General features: G+C 39.8%; 1 long non-coding RNA gene across 1 annotated transcript; it reads left to right on the forward strand.

Annotated features, from left to right (window-relative positions):
- The first annotated feature begins 5,907 nt into the window (after nt 1-5,907).
- Nucleotides 5,908-13,690, forward strand: LOC120788399. The gene is made up of 3 exons (XR_005707232.1): nt 5,908-5,968; nt 12,959-13,105; nt 13,554-13,690. It is a non-coding gene; the product is annotated as an uncharacterized LOC120788399 (long non-coding RNA).
- Nucleotides 13,691-16,163: the final 2,473 nt, after the last annotated feature.

The raw sequence follows: 16,163 nt of genomic DNA on the forward strand, positions 1-16,163 counted from the left end.
AAGGATGTCAGAAAATGTTCCCTGCCCCAAAAAGTTTGCTGATGTACAGCCACTTGTACACAAGCAAAACCTTTTGGTGTGCCTTGTATTCATTTCTTGTCTGTCTCGTTTCAGTTCAAAACTTAAAAATAAAAATGTAGATAAGATAAGATAACCACATGCCACAACCCCCCGAAAATGTTGTGAGAAAACAAGCAGCAAAAGGAGACAGGATTTAACGTCATCTTTTGCTCTCGGCTCCTGCCACGTGGCTTACCAAGCTACCAAATCAGTCTTTGGTAAAGTATGATCAGCAAACATGTAGATCTCACGGGTCCATCGAGGTTGAAATGTACGAAATGTAAAACAAAAAACTTTCAAGTCAAACCATTTTACAGTTCAAAGTGAGAGTGACACATAAGACTGCAGAAACTGCACTGAAGACAGTTCAAACCCTTTCAGTTTTTTATTTTGGTGTGTCACTCTAAGACTGGTGCATGAATGTTTTGGCCCTGGACTGCAGGGACACTCATATTTGTATCTGGTGTGGATGAATATGGGCTCAGAACTGAAATTCAAGGATACAAAAGAGAGATTTTAAAAAAATCTGTATATGTTCTTACATAGCTAAAAGTTCGGCTTTGGGGGTGAGTGGTTCACAGTTTTGTTATTGCACAGGGCTCTCATTGTCCAAGGCTTCCTAAGCAATACAATTAACTTGTATTAAATGCTTAAAGTCCAATAAATTGGCAATATTTCCTGTGGAGTGACTTGTTGCTTTTACAAAAACCTTACATACTGTAGCGTCTTCACAGCTTTAACAGCTTTCACTCCTCACTTTACACACACACACACACACACACACACACACACACACACTTTACCCAGAACCTTTTTCTCCCACTTCAAGTCTGCTCACATTGACAGCAGGCACTGAAAGGGCCTTTCCATAACACTTCTTTGAACACTTACTCTTGTGCACAACACTGCACTTGTCTGCCCTCACATCCTTCACACGGTAAAAAATGAACTCCTTCCCTCAGAACACCATCCCAGGACAGTGAGCTGTAAAATGACATTTCTTCAGGGTTGAGATCAAACAAAGGACCTCACACCTCCCAGCCACATGCGTACAGACAAACACACGAAAGAATGAAGAAGCCAATCTCACTCAAAACTCACACTCAACAGGGGCAGCTTCAGGTTTTGATGATAGAGAATTTTTAAATTACTTGTGCACTGTGTACCATTAACCTCGGGAATATGTGTAAATATGACGGTACTTCTTGATATTTTTCTTCAATCCCCAGTTGGGAGAACTTTGATGAAGCTGAACTCTGAGAAGTTTTTGTATTCCATGCAAAAGTATGCAAATTCCTGAATTGCTGGCTTTTGCAATATGTGATAGTTTGCTATTTCAGCGAGCCTTCAGAGAGTATGACATTTGTCGGGAAACATCTCGACTTTCACGCTGTGCCTTCAGTACTTTTGTTCATACAGATCCCGCATCCACGCAAACACACACATGGCCTAATCACATACTTGATTTTCTGCAAACACCTAAATTAACACAGCAATCGAAATTAAAAAAGCAGCATTTTTTTTATCTTTAGTGTTGACCGCTTGGTGCTGTGTGACTATTAACCTCACATAGTATCACTTTGCTGCTATATTAATGCTGCTAAACTGCCAGCTGTGCCCTGGCTGAAGCTCATGTTTCCAACTGAGAATGTTGTCCCCAGGGATCCAAATAATCTTTCCCTTTTAAGTTGATATAAACCACTGAGAATAAGCAACCTTGCCAAGCTTCTGCACAGCGGTGCAGTGCAGCGCCCTGTGGTAATGAAACACCTTTCCTGTCTTCTTGCCATCGTCCTATAATGCCAAGGATATCAGGATATCTCACTTTTTCATTTAGTTTTTTGCTATTCAGAGTTTAAAGGATCACCGTATCAGTGTGATATCAGGACTTGACAGCATTAAGTTATTCCACCCACTCTATTTGGAAAACCCAACATTAAACCGCTAAATTATGTGGCACAATGTAGGCTGCAGTCATACAAAAAATAAAAATGCCAGCACAAGGACAATAAGTATTGCTTCTTTGAAACAAAAGTTTGACAGCAATGATGAGTTTCAGAATTCATGTAACGGAGTAACATATGTCATCTTTATTTGTGGTAAACACCCACTCAGTGTTTCCTACAGATTCCTATCTGCCTGGTGGAAATCAGATGGAGAGTTAACTTGAATGTGTATCTTCACGACCTAAAAAAAAAAATCTGTTGGACATAGAGCTAGTCATAAACTCAGAGCTTTACCACACGTGCTTCTGCATCAAGATGCTTTAAGAGGCAAACCTGTCAGGTTAAAGAGAGTCTAAAATGTAATGTTGCCCATGCTGTGGGAAATATAGTCGTGCTGAAAATCTTGACTTTGTTGTGATCATTGGTCCAAATTTCGTATTAAAACAGTTAAGAATCAATTACAAAAACACATTTAAATTAGAAATAAGCATTTGCAGAAATGTGCTCTTTGATTGGGCCAGTTAGAAAATGATTAATCAGGGGAGAGCATGGAACAAGAGGCACGAAGGGGAACCTTGGTAGTTGCAGTAATGTTTTGTTGCTTTGAGAGTGCACTAATGTTTCGTTGAGAACAAACACAAGTATCCTGGATGTTTATTCCCCTCCGCTGAATCCAAAACAGCTTTACACAGCTATGGAACAAACCCAGTTCGCTGAAATGCCGTAGCAGTGATATAAATGTAGGCAGGCTGAAATGATCTTATTGCGGCTTCTTCCAGTAGAAGAGTGAATCAGTGCTCTTCCTTTTTTAGTTGAGACTGCCATCAGTCACTCCCGCACATCCCCAGTAATTAGACTGACTGAATAAAAACTAAGAGGGCATTAACATAATGCAGTCTTCACACCAAAAGACCCCTTTTACTACAGCTATTATACTGTGCCATCAGAATTACTTTGAGGAAAATATTTAGAGATTAATTTCCTGCATGTGGTATAGGTTTTTTTAAAGACAGAATAATGACACTGAATTGCTAAGGCACTTTATGATAATTATTGGTGGAGTAAGTAACAGTTTTATTTTCATTGTTAGTTATTTTCCTCCATTCTTTCACCTAATTAGCAGCATTGCTGGAGCTCTCTCTGTGCTTGGTAGAAGGGACGTATGCATGATTAAAAGGGCAGGGTTTTAATTTTTCAAGTCTGTCATAAAAAACTACTCACATGCACATATGTACAATGAAACGGTTTTAACTAGCTGCAATCATTCCCCCTGTTCATAAAAGATCCTTTCCTAATGCGCTTCCAGTCTAAATGATAGGGGACAAAATCCATCAGTCCTTGTTCTATGCAAAAATACATTTCAAAGCTTATCTGAAGTTCACGAGGCTTCAGCAGCCTGAGTTAATCAAATCAAGTGGGGATCTTTCAAAGTTTTAGTTTTTTTTTGTTTTTGTTTTAATTCAAAATTTAAATTTCCTTCTGCTTCCCTAAGCAGTGTTTCCTTGCTGAGCTTTGGTGGAGCTTTGGTACTAAAAAGACTGTAGGCTACTTGTAGATGATACTCACTTGATTTGTCCAACTCAGTCTTTAGCCTCATGTTAGTTTCCGATAAAGTTTCGAATGGATTTTTTATACAGAATAGGGGCTGTGGATTTTTCCCCATCACTTACACTGAAAGCACATTGCGAAAAGTAAATCTTAATGACTAATGTGGCAAGGATGAATGATTACAACAAGCAAAAACAGTTTCAGTGAACATACACACACCGAGCACTTTATTTTGAACACTACACTAATACTGGGTAGAGCCTTCCTTTGCTCTCAAAACAACCTCAAATCAAGATGTTGGAAACAGTCCTTTGAGATTCTGGTCCATGTTGACGTGATTACATCACATTGCTGCAGATTTGGCGCATTATCGTGCTGGAAGTAGCCGTTGAAGATGTGACCATAGAAAGGACGCACATTGTCGTCAGAGTGCTCTGAGTTACCGTGGGCTTTCCGTCAGCTCCGACCAGTCTGGCCATTCTCCTCTGGTCCCTCTCATCAACAAAGCGTTTCCGTCCGCAGAACTGTCGCTCACTGGATGAGGTCAGGAGTTCTGGAAATACTGAACTCCACGGTCAAAGTCACTGAGATCACATTTTTTACCCATTCTGATGTTTGACGCGGACATTAACTAAAGCTCCTGACCTGTTTCTGCATGATTTTATGCATCGCACTGCTGCCACACAATTGGCTGATTGGATAATTCCACGAATAAGCAGATGTACAGGTGTTTCTAATAAAGGGCTTGGTGAGTATATGGATGCCCTGCTATTATTTAAGATATACTTGTGAACCTATCCTCTAACATGAAAGAAAATTTGTTGACTCACTCGAATCGTAAAGATATGTAATTAAACTGTGTCACTTACTGCCTGGGGTACAAGTGCAGACTATTTCTCTCACGGAGGACTCTGAGTACTCTGCACTGCCTACGAAACATATCATAATAAATGTTCGGGGCGCTAAAGGCTCCATATTTTGTGTAAAAATGAAAAAAAAAGCAATTTTGCCCCATCAGGCACTTGCTGAGCTTTTGCAATGAAGAGGCTTTGACTGTAAAACCTGTAGCATTGTGAACTTCAGATTGGAAAATTAGAATCATTGAATTTTTTTGGCCTTTTTCTTCCCCTTCTTACTCATCTTCTTCCTCTTCCTGTGTATTTGTTGCTGATCTATCGAGAAAAGATACAACAAGAACAAAAGTCAAGCTCTGACTAAAGGCCATCGAACAGCAGGTTACCTCTTTCCTTGCCAACCACAGTGTCAGCTAATTGCTGCTGACATTTTGCCCACGTTGCTCAAATCAAAACTATTCTGATGCATTGCTTTCTTTTGTTTCTTCACAAAAAAAGGGACATATTTAGAAATGCCATCCTCTCTGTCGTCCGCTGCGCGTCTTGATAGTCAACGAAGTCGGTCTAATTATCACACGGTTGGCTTTGACAGTACTCAGCAGTTTCCTGAGCACAGCAAATATTTCTGATCCTCCTGCATGCAGGGCAGAGTAAACACCCACAGATCTGGCTGCCACCAGGTAAAAAGGACCGTTAACTGTCAGGAGGAATCCTAAAATTCAAATTAGATACAAGTTAAGCAAAAAATGAGAAACAAAGGAACCTGAGCGCTTTGATCTCTCCACTTTTGATTTATTTTGTTACAGTTCTTATAATGGAACAGAAATCTGCTGCACATTTATTGAGGGATAATAAACTGCATCGATTCAAAGCAGCTGTGACTCTTGCTTCCATTAGTAAATAAATTGCCATCAGTTGTTGCCAACTTTTAAATTTTTGTCAGTTTAAGTGGTTTTGAAGACATACAGAAGCTGCCTGTTTTTATACATCTTTCTCTATTTTATGTCATTTTTATGTAATCAAATGCCCCCACATTATAAAAATATTGGAACACCTCTTTCTCTGACGGATTTACCGCCACTGCATTTTGATGTAGCAGCTCTGTGATGATGGACAGCTGCCATCAGAGAAGGACATGAGTGTATTTAAAAATGAAGCCGTTTGCTCCGAGCACTTCTGAACGCAGCTGCTTATTGACTGAGACAAACCGCATGCATGATGGATTTTGTGTGTTTTATTTGTGTTTCATTGAATCAGACAAAGGGTGGCTTTGGCGAGGGATTGATCACTGTGCGCTGAAGGCTGCACCCCAGTTTCTGTTTCCTAAATGCAACACGAGTCGATTGATGGCTGTGAAGTGGATTTCGATGTCCTTTCAGGGGCTCTCAGATTTGTTTTCTTTGATTGATTCTCCAGATTTCTTATTGAGGATGTGTAGCACCCTATGAAAAGCACATAAACAGGGAGTACCTAATCCCTGCTGTTATTCTGTGGCTCAACAACCCTGAATTCAAACAAAACAAGAACTGGTCCTCGGTGGGCGTCTGCATCGCTGTCATGGTAAGGCTGTTCCTCTCCCTCGTTCCCACTGTTTCGTGCTGTTTTCCGAACCCTTGTGCCTCTTGTTTGTCCCCAGTTTGTCTCTACCGCTGTCTGTGTCAACGTGTGTGTCTGTTTGGGCGTGGCTCTCGCGTTCCCTCCTCCCTCCAAATCCATCTGCACACCTGACACCCATCCGCTAATCAACACCTGCAGCATAAAGGCCCTGGTTCTTCACTCCAGCCTTTGCCGGATTGATCATTTTGCCAACGGGTACTAATGCACAGCCAAGCTGAAGTTTGTGCTTTTCCTCGTGTTTGCCTGCCTCTTGCTTGATCCTATGTTTACCTGTGCTTTGTGTGCCTTGCCCGGCTCCACGCCTGTCTGTCTGTTCTGCTGAAAACCAATTCATCTCTGCCTGCCCTGCTCCACCGTCTGCTCTGGCTCTACTCCCCAAACCCCCACCACCACAAGTCTACAATAAACATTTGAACATCTCTTGTCTGAAAAGCTGACTCTTTGAGTCCAAATTACAACTAAACCTAACAATCACAAATCAATGTTGGACTGGAAAATTGGGAAAGAAGCACTGATAGTGACACTGGGCAGGAGTCTCTCTTTTTGCAAACAAACTTGTTGCTGGTGCTTGGTTAGGAGAACGTCTTGTTAGCCTCTGTCAGCTTCTAATATGAGCTAATAAACATTTAATCGGTTACTATTCTGATTTAATCCAATTTTAATGTAAACTTGAACTGCTCTGCCAAAGTCAAGAAACAGTGCTGTCAGAAAAACAAATCTGGTTCGACAAAGTTAAGTGCAATAACGTTAGATGTCACCTGTTGCTAACATCCCTCATTTCACTTTAGTCATCTCATTTTAGGCCTTGGGAGAGAATTAACGGTGACCATTACTGATTGGTATGTCCTGTGGCATATTTTGTCGGAGAGAGATGAGAATATTTAATTTGATGATATTCTGCTTCAAGCAAAACTGTGGAGTGTTTCATTTTCACACAGTGTGATGTGACTGCATGAACAGAATATTATGTGAAACATTTATGAGTTTTCCACTCTTTTCAATCAAGCAGTTTCCCAAATAGGCATACTGAGCGGGAAAAACAAGAAGAAGCAAATTACAACAGTGTTCTTTCAACAGATTTTTGTCAGCGTGTAGCAATTAAATTGGTCTCCATATACAAAAACAGTGTATAAAGTTGGGAAAAACTTACGTACAAATGAGAATATGTGAATAAAGTTACTAAGTAGTGAAAAACAAAAACCAGAAACGAAATAATTAAAGAATAAATTGTTCCACACAGCCGTAAATGTGCTATTGAACACACTTTTTAGTATGGAATACAATGTATAGCAAAACCTGAACTCTGAACATCCCTTGAAAATGACCTGGAACACAGAAATGCAGTCATTCACTAATATAGCAGTACCATAACTTTTGCCAAGGCTGCGGGTACATCTGTTAAAGATCTCGCAGGTAAATGATGAGAGGGACTGTCACATCCGTGCAACTGAAAGCAGCTGGGCCCAACACTCCCCGGGCATCGTAAGAGCTTCCATTAAAATCCCCTCAGAAAAGCTCTCTCCATGCGCTGTGTTTTGGTTTCGTCAGCCTTTTGCTGCCCAACATTCCCAACCCACATCCACACAGCACTCATTTCCACATTACTTCCCTCCTGGTCTGGCATTTTCTAATTAAGTTTATGTTTTGCCAGCAAACAGTCAATTTATAGTAGATAGTTTATTCTCCTTTTTTTTATTTATTTTTTTTTTCTATTCCATGGCCTGCAGGCCATTCATGGATACATTCATTCGGTTAAAAGTAAGAAAAACAAAATACTTTTTGGCAGTACTGAATCCCCTTCATCTTTTCGCCCAAGCTAAACAAGGTCTGGCTTTGTTACAGGCAAACGGATGGTCATGCTGGCTGTTGAAAAGAAAGGAGGGGATAATTCCTAAACTGGCTAATGATCTGAAACCCTTCAGACTTCCTTTCATCTAGAATAACAAAAACAACTAGTTGCTCCTCATGTTCTTTGGTGCTGTTTGTTCTTTGGTCTAAATCTTATTTGAGACTTATTAGAGTTTCAATTTAGCAGCCGATGCTGTGTGGCGAACTTGGATAATTGTTGGTTTTTCTCTGGTTGTGGTTCAGATACATTTTATTACTCAAAAAAAAAAAAAAGTTTTGTTTTTTAAATCATTTTTCTCAATTTTATCTCTAGGTTTGGAGCAAATTAGAATTTCATTACAGAAAGCTGGCTGTGTGTCAACAATCAAATTTTGCATTGCACTTCCCTGTTGGCCATCAGCTCCTCCATTCTTTCCCTATGGACCTAATCACAGTAAAAAGAGCAGGTTTGTATCCTGCTGTTTACCACAGCTTAACAGGAGATCTACATAAGCTTAACAAGTTCTTTCCCAATAACAGATTTCAGGCAGGAAGCAGCATGAACACGTGGTGTAGACGGTATACAGAGCGAGGGCTTAAAATGGCAAACGCATGAAAACAGAAGAGAGACTTTTACCTACACTCTTGCACTAATCAGCTCCCATCCAAAGTGCTGAGCGTTTCGTCTGTAACGACTGAGGTGACTAGGATGGGCAGAGTACCTACCTGCCTGTATTCACACATTAATTTTTAAAAATCCTGATACTGACTCCCCTACAGCATGCTCCTCCCTGAACAGTAACTTTTGATTTCCCAGAGGAGCCTTGCAGTTCATCAGACATCTCGGCATATGAGCGTTGTCAGTGCAGGAGGAAGCAGCTCTGCTCTTACAGAGCCTCCTGCTGTGAAAACAAAAGTGACACCTCAGCTTTTGGCATCTGTTTGAGAAGGTGTTTGTAAAAAAAGTAACTTTATCTATTGGTGTATATCACAGATGTGTAAATCCAGCAATCACACAGAGAGCTAACATGCACTGCAGTGCAAATAAGTAGCACTCAATATGGGCTGTGACATATTTTATCTATTTAGGAATGTGTTGTTCTGAAATTCTTTTTTTTCTGAGATAAGATGCCATCAGTCCCCTTCCGATCGTGCAGTTGTTACTCAAGATGCTCCACCTCTTCACAAAAAAAAAAAAAAAAAAACAGGTGGCAAAACTGAAGTCAGTGCTCTAGTTAGCAACAAGTATTTACAGTACCAAACGATTCTAATAGGGCCGAGCCTGAAAATCAGAAAACAGTGTCATAAGTTTAATTCTATTCAACAGTAAAAGCCAAAACAATAATGGAAATTTCATTCGTCGGTCGGAACAGAGATTATTTAGCATAACTCTCACAAACACCAGTGAATAAATGTGGATCCCATGTGGATCGGCAGAGCACTAAACCCTATCTATAATTGAAGCATGAGGGAGAATTTTTAAGCTCTCTAAATTTCTACCATATCCATAATTTATATTTAAATCCTTCTTGCTCCCTACTACATATTCAGATCTCATTTACTGTCATCCATTCAGACTTGGCGTCTTTATCCTCCAGGAATCTAGTATCAATTACTGATCTTATTGGGATTTGTGAGAGGATTTGAAAAGGAAGATGCTTGGCAGTGACCATGGAAACATGCAACGTGATCTCATGGGATTGCGTTTAAATAGCACGCCACTTTTGGGGACATTTCGCGTGTCCTTTCTACGCACTTTGAGTTTTTTTGCATGTCATTTAAGGCTGTATAATCCCGCTTGTCGTTTAAAACTGTTTTGGCTGTGGTGAGGGGGAGGGTAAGGGGTTAGTCAGTAGAGAAATAACATGGCATGAAATGACAAGTGAAAAGCAAAAAAAATGTGTAGGCTACTGATAACACATGAAATGACTGAAGGAAAGTGGCGTTATTCATACGCCATTTGGTGAGACCAGACTGAAACATGCAGTAGAAACGATCTGTGTTTTCTTGAATTGTACGACATTGCTTTTGGTGCTTTTTTTGCTATCACTGGGATCACACCATGTTCATCAAGTTCCCAGCGGTGCCCTGTATATTTTATCATAGCTCGGTTAAACCTAGCTTGAATCATATGAACTGTATCCACGGGAAGCTTTAGGATCGGTGCATAAATATTTCATTTGAACAAATTGATTGTTGCAAATTATGATGGAGGTGTTCAATTTTCTGCCTAGTTTGTCTTTTCACAGAGGGCTGACTCTGTATCCATACCATTCCCGCTCTGCTGAGGGGAAACTCCGCACACAGCCACTGTCTGTCAGAGGAGATAGTGTAGCCAGCATATAGAAGAATGAAAAAACAGGGGGAATGGAAGCTTCAATCATTCATCACCTCTCCCTGCACCACTGTCACACGGGTGGAGATTCAGAGTAGAACAAGGTTCGGGGATGCTAAAACTGCAGAACCAGGAGTGGATGTTTTTGGTGATTTGTCATACTTTTTGCATGGTAGACAGAACTGTAAAGTGCTAGGATTTGGCTCCGGGAAAGCTCTTGCAGGACCACAAGATCAGAGGTGTCAGATTTATTTCCACTTGTGTGTTTGTTTTGTTCTCCAAAGGACTGGCTCTGTTGTTTCCAGGCCATAACAATAATGGAGGTCACAAGCAATACAAAAACTAAAAACGCAACCAGCACAAACCCAATGAAAAACAAAAAAAATGAAAGATGTCTAGTATGTTTCTTCCATCAAGTTAATTGCAAAAAATGAAAATGAAAATGAACTGGATTATCATCCATTGTGGAAAACAACTACAAGCTGGCATATCAGATGGTCAGCTGGTTAAACTGCTATTACATGGGCCAATGTCACTCCCTACGTTTTTTATTTTTAAAAATTGATTTCCGATGACAAACATTCCATTAATAAATAATGTCGTTGAATACACAGCAACTGACATTGCGACCCCGTCTGCAAACTCTTAAAATATACATTAGCAGACTGTTTAGACCAATGCACAGCTTTTAGTTTTTTGATCATAAAAGTTCAGTGCGAAGCTAATTTTCAATTAAATTTCTTTGCTGTTGCAGATTTGTCCTGGGAATGCAAGTCATAAGAATTTGTTCTTCCCCCATCTGCTTCTTGTTAGCTGATGTAGGGCACATCAGTGATTTAAATGAATTATTTAGCATAAGCTAATGTTAAACAGTAGATCTAATTATGAATTGAAGGGAAGGCAAATATGATTTCTTTTCTTTTTTTTTTTTTTGTTCCTTGCTGACACCTCTGCTAGACAAAAGAAGCCTGGCAAACAAAAGTTGTGATGCAGGCCGGCAGCCACTCTCAGGACACTCTTGAAGTAGCTGATAAACCAAACCCGAACCCCCCCCCCCCCCCCCCAACAGTATGCAGCGTTTATACCCCCTGAACAAAAGTACCAGGAAGGACACATCACCTCTCGAAACTCAGACAGCAACTCAAGGAGAGTCCATTTGAACAAGCATTAGTAAATTGATAAAGCTAAAGCCAATAATACATGTATTGAAGTAACCTTTTATTTTTTTTGCCTGTTATTTAGTATTTTAGTATTGGTGTTTATAATGGTTGCATGAAACATGTTGATACAGAGAGAAAGCCTGAACATTAAGAAAATAATACAGCAGTTCTAAAGTTTTTTTCCTTTTTGCACATACAGAAATGAATTGTGCAAGAGGCACAAAGAGTGAGCTTCCGTTTTTTGTGTGTGTAATTTTTTGTGAACAATAAAGAAAAGGGGCTATATCTCAGTCAAACACGCACAACTGTAACATAGAGCAACATCAGCATTGACATTGCCTTTCAAGGATATCAGAAGCAAGGAAGATGCGTAATCCTTCACCTCAAAGGCATACTGCCAATTTGTTTTCATGAACACAGAGTAAACTGGGGACTGATGGCAAGGTTGTGTGCTGTATAACCAACAATGCTCGCGACTTAGTAAAAGCCTGCAGGGACAATCTACAGGAAGGAGATATGAGAGCAGTGCACACACTGTACATCTCAGTATGCAGAGGTGAACTTGAGGATATTTATCAGCTTTTGGGAATTTTTGCTGAGTTGAATTACCATATGTGCTCTGGAGGCAGTGATATAAAGTTTGCGCTCAAATAGCAGTACAGTAAGGTACTAACTGCAGTGCACAGTAAACATTTAACTGCATATGTGGAAGAATTACTCTGATATGAAAGTATTCGCCTATATCATCCTCCAAATTTTGGGAAAAACAACATTCAAAGAGGACATTCAAGCTCTTTTGAGTCGACAGTTAGAGCTGATTCAATGGATGGTGAATGCACTGATGATCTTTAAAGTGGTATTAATCAATATTTTTTATCAAAACAAAATGACAATGTGAAAGGAGCCGCACGCAGTGACCCCTCGGGTCTCAGCTCATTGTTTAGTCACCTGGTCAACAACTCCTCTGTTTTTGTTCATTCTCACTGCTCCCTTGGCACAGTGAGTTTTTTAGAACTGCGGGTGAACATTAGCCCTCTGGCAGGTGAAGAGCCAGATATCCCCCTCAGGAGCTGATAGAAACCAAAACTGGTGCAAAAATACTTGTGTGCTATGACTTCTGTTGGCTAGATGGCCAGAAATGTGACTCCGAATGAATGATAAAGATGTGACGTGTCCATCAAATGCCTCAAAGGGATCTTACCAGTAAAAACAGTACACGTTGTTGCACACAACCCAGCGTTACATGTTATTTTTCTACCCTGATAAGAAAAGAATCACTGCAGTAGAGCTGCTACACTTAAGACATTGTATACAGTATGTGAGACTGACTTAGCTGACTGACCAGCCCTGTACTCAGCTATTGTAAGTATTACTTTACTACAACTGAATGTGATAAAACAGTACATTATAGCGCTGCCAATTTACCCCATTATGCATGTTTGACTGTTCATTCTCTGGGAATATGCTGTACATACAGTTATTTTCCCTTTTTTAAAAGGGAAACTGCACACGAGTGAAGTGCATATGAATGAAGCTACACGACCTTCAGACTGCACACACTTGATGTCCTTAAGCACAGACTGAAATACAGTTCTCTATTCCCTATCTTAGTCGAGCTGAACACATCCTATTTGAAGAAGATGACAACTAAGAGGCTCAAGATGATGGAGCTGACACATCCAGAGAGTGCAGGCTGTGATGTTCCCATACTGCAGCTTGAATTTTTGCCACACTATCAGTGTACGGCTGCCTTTTGAGGTGAGTTGAAAGAACTTAAATCCAACGATGACTGGGTGCACCTCCTCATCTGTGACCAAACCGAGAGTGGCTGTGGGTACACAGTGAACCTAATGAGGATGCTAATATTTCACTTTTCCTCCAAATCAGCCTTCACACGGATGGTTTTCATCATACTTAAAAAATTAGAATATAATTAAATGGAAAAAAAGTTTCCATGCACTGAGTTATACAAAGAGCAGAGAAAGTGTCATTTAAAATGCTCAAAGTAATAATCTATTTATCAACCTATTCTCATTCACCCTCTCATTAATTTTAGTTCAATACTTGTGGGTTTCTTTAGCTTGGTGTACAATCACTAACTGAAGATCCAACACATCACATGCAGATCTGACAAACACATTTTTTTTTTTTTTATTCTTTTATTTTTCCACAAGGAAATATTAAAACTTTTTCCTTTTATCTGCAGCATAATGGAAGTGTGACTTCACACACACAGTTGCGTCTCTTGTCCATGCAGGAGGGACAAAGGGGCACATGTTCATAATTCAATAGTTGAAATGATGGCGATCTTCAACCTGTTGGTGCATCAGTGGGCACAGGTGAAACAAGATGGGGCTGTCAAGTTCAGAGTGAGGAAAAGAGCTGTACCATCACTCTGGCCTGAGGAGACAAAAAGCTAATCACACGCTTATTAGGCCTCTAATGAGGAAATAAAAGTACTGCTCTTCATCGCCTCATCATCTTGCTATTTCTATGTTGCTCAGCATATGCTAAATTTGTACATTATTATTCAGGCACTTTTTTTTTTTTTTTTAAATTCAAAGCAGATTTGATTTAGTAAAAACACACCAATCCTCCTATGTCCTCTTCTTTGCTTTATGAGAAACTGTTATCTTACATCTCTGACCCCTTTCTGTGACCTTCATTTTTGTACAAGAATTGTTCATGCCCACAAATATTAACTGGACCGTCCTTAACTGTAGGAAGGACAGCCTCGGAAAAAATGACAAAAAAGTAATTTAAAAGTTCTTTAATATCTTTTAGAAAGAGTACCACCATTAAAACTGTTTTTGATAATACCTTACATTCTTAATCAATATTATAATTAGAGATTTATTTAAGCATTGTCTTTTTGCTTTTTGCTTCTATTGCCAATTTTCTTCACATTTAAAATGGGAATGCCAAATAAGCTCCAATTGAAGCTGTCAGTTTACACAACTACTTCCCACGTTTTTTGTAATTCCTCATCCAAAACAATGACTGAGCCGGATGATGTCCGAATATTTAGACGACTTATACGTCAGTGTTTCAGCATCCCAAACATTTAACGTTCCCAAAAATCATTTCTCTCAGATTTGGGTATATGGCACGCTGCGTTATGTTGCAGGGTGTAGAGGACGAGAGAAGATGGAGGGCAAAGGGGCAGGGAAGGAGTTTGGAAGGCAAAGTGCAGGAGCAGAACCATAGACAGCTGAGAGTCAGTGGTGCTAATGTGGGGTCTGAGTGTGTAACCTCACTCAGTGCGCTCTGATTAAAGAATGATTTATAGGCCTGCTGGAGAGCCCTCTCAGCAATCCGTCTCTTCAATGAGATTTTTTTCCCTTTCAAGGGGTTTGGTAAATCAAGCCATCTTGGAGAGGATCTCGGTTGGACAATGTCAATGTGTTACTGAGAGGGAGACATTAAATGTTATAATCATGAAAGCATGGGGGGTTCACAGGTGCAGACAGACGCTTATTTGTCACATACAATGTTGGTCCTGGCTACTTCAATGGAATAAATCAACCTACCGAGACATTTCCACATCTATCATTTCCACAGACTGATCATCAGACTAATCTTAATCTCTCGGCTTTAGTGTTCATTTGCATACAAAGATTTGAGATGTGTTTAATAATGACTGTGTTGGGGTATAATGTTTCTTTCTCCCTCCTCCATAATCATGTTTTAATGCTGAATTTATACAGTGTGCACTGATTGTTCAGACCTTAATGCCTGTATGCAAGCTTACACTGCAAAAGAAAAAAAAGAAAACATTTTATGAAGTCCCTTTTGTCTATTATTGAGTCCTAAAAGTCTTGTTGTCTTAAAACATGACTAAGTTTACAGTCATGCTAACCAAATTTCTTACAATTTATCCTACAGTGGACATGAATGTCTGTACCGTATTTCAAACCATCCGGCAGCTGATGAGACATTTCACTCAAAACCCAAGAATGTCAACCTCATGGTGGCAGGAGACGAAAAGTCATCGGAGCACCAAAGAACCATCTGATAGTTGTTGAGATCGTCAGTCTGAACCGAAGTAATGGACCGACCAATTGACCGAACGACAAACCGACAGACCGACGTTGTCATCCATACAGCCATGCAACTACCAAAACTCCAAATGTGATCCTAAAAAAAACAAACACACAAGAAGAATGTCTTCCAGACAAATCAACTTTTTTCAAGCATTTTGTAGAAAGCAGTTTCATTATCTTGAATAAGAAACTAGGGATTCAATAACAGAACAAAAAAAAAAAAAAAAAAACTTGATAAGATGGAAAATTTCACTACTGCAGCACAATGGCAGCACTTCTTATGGGAAGTCACTGCAGAGTGCTCTGACATGCCCATCAATCATTAACAAATCATCTGCAGACTGAATCCTATCTGTCAGATAGTGTCATGATGCCATTTGTGCAGAGTATGCTGCATGACACTGTGGTCGGAATCACAAGTGCAACAGTTACTGTAACACTGATCTCCAGAGAGTACAGTATGTCTGAATTGGGTAACAATATGAAATTTCAGGTAACCCGCCTATTATGCTGCATTCAAGTTTGTATTCTGTGATCGTGACCTTTTTAATTAACTGAAGCACACAGCCGCTCCATGTGATGTTTCCCAATTATCTCTTCCTGTTTACCCAATTACATTAATTAGAATGCACTGTATTTACATAACCCAGAACAAATAAGCCATTGAGCTAAACCTATTATAAAGCTTCTGTGAAAATAATTACTCCACCTACTGATGACATGTTATAATGATGCTATATTCAGGGAAATAATAACTGTCACAGGCAAGCATT

The sequence above is a fragment of the Xiphias gladius genome, chromosome 3 (assembly GCF_016859285.1).
Source record: "Xiphias gladius isolate SHS-SW01 ecotype Sanya breed wild chromosome 3, ASM1685928v1, whole genome shotgun sequence".
NCBI lineage: Eukaryota > Metazoa > Chordata > Actinopteri > Istiophoriformes > Xiphiidae > Xiphias > Xiphias gladius.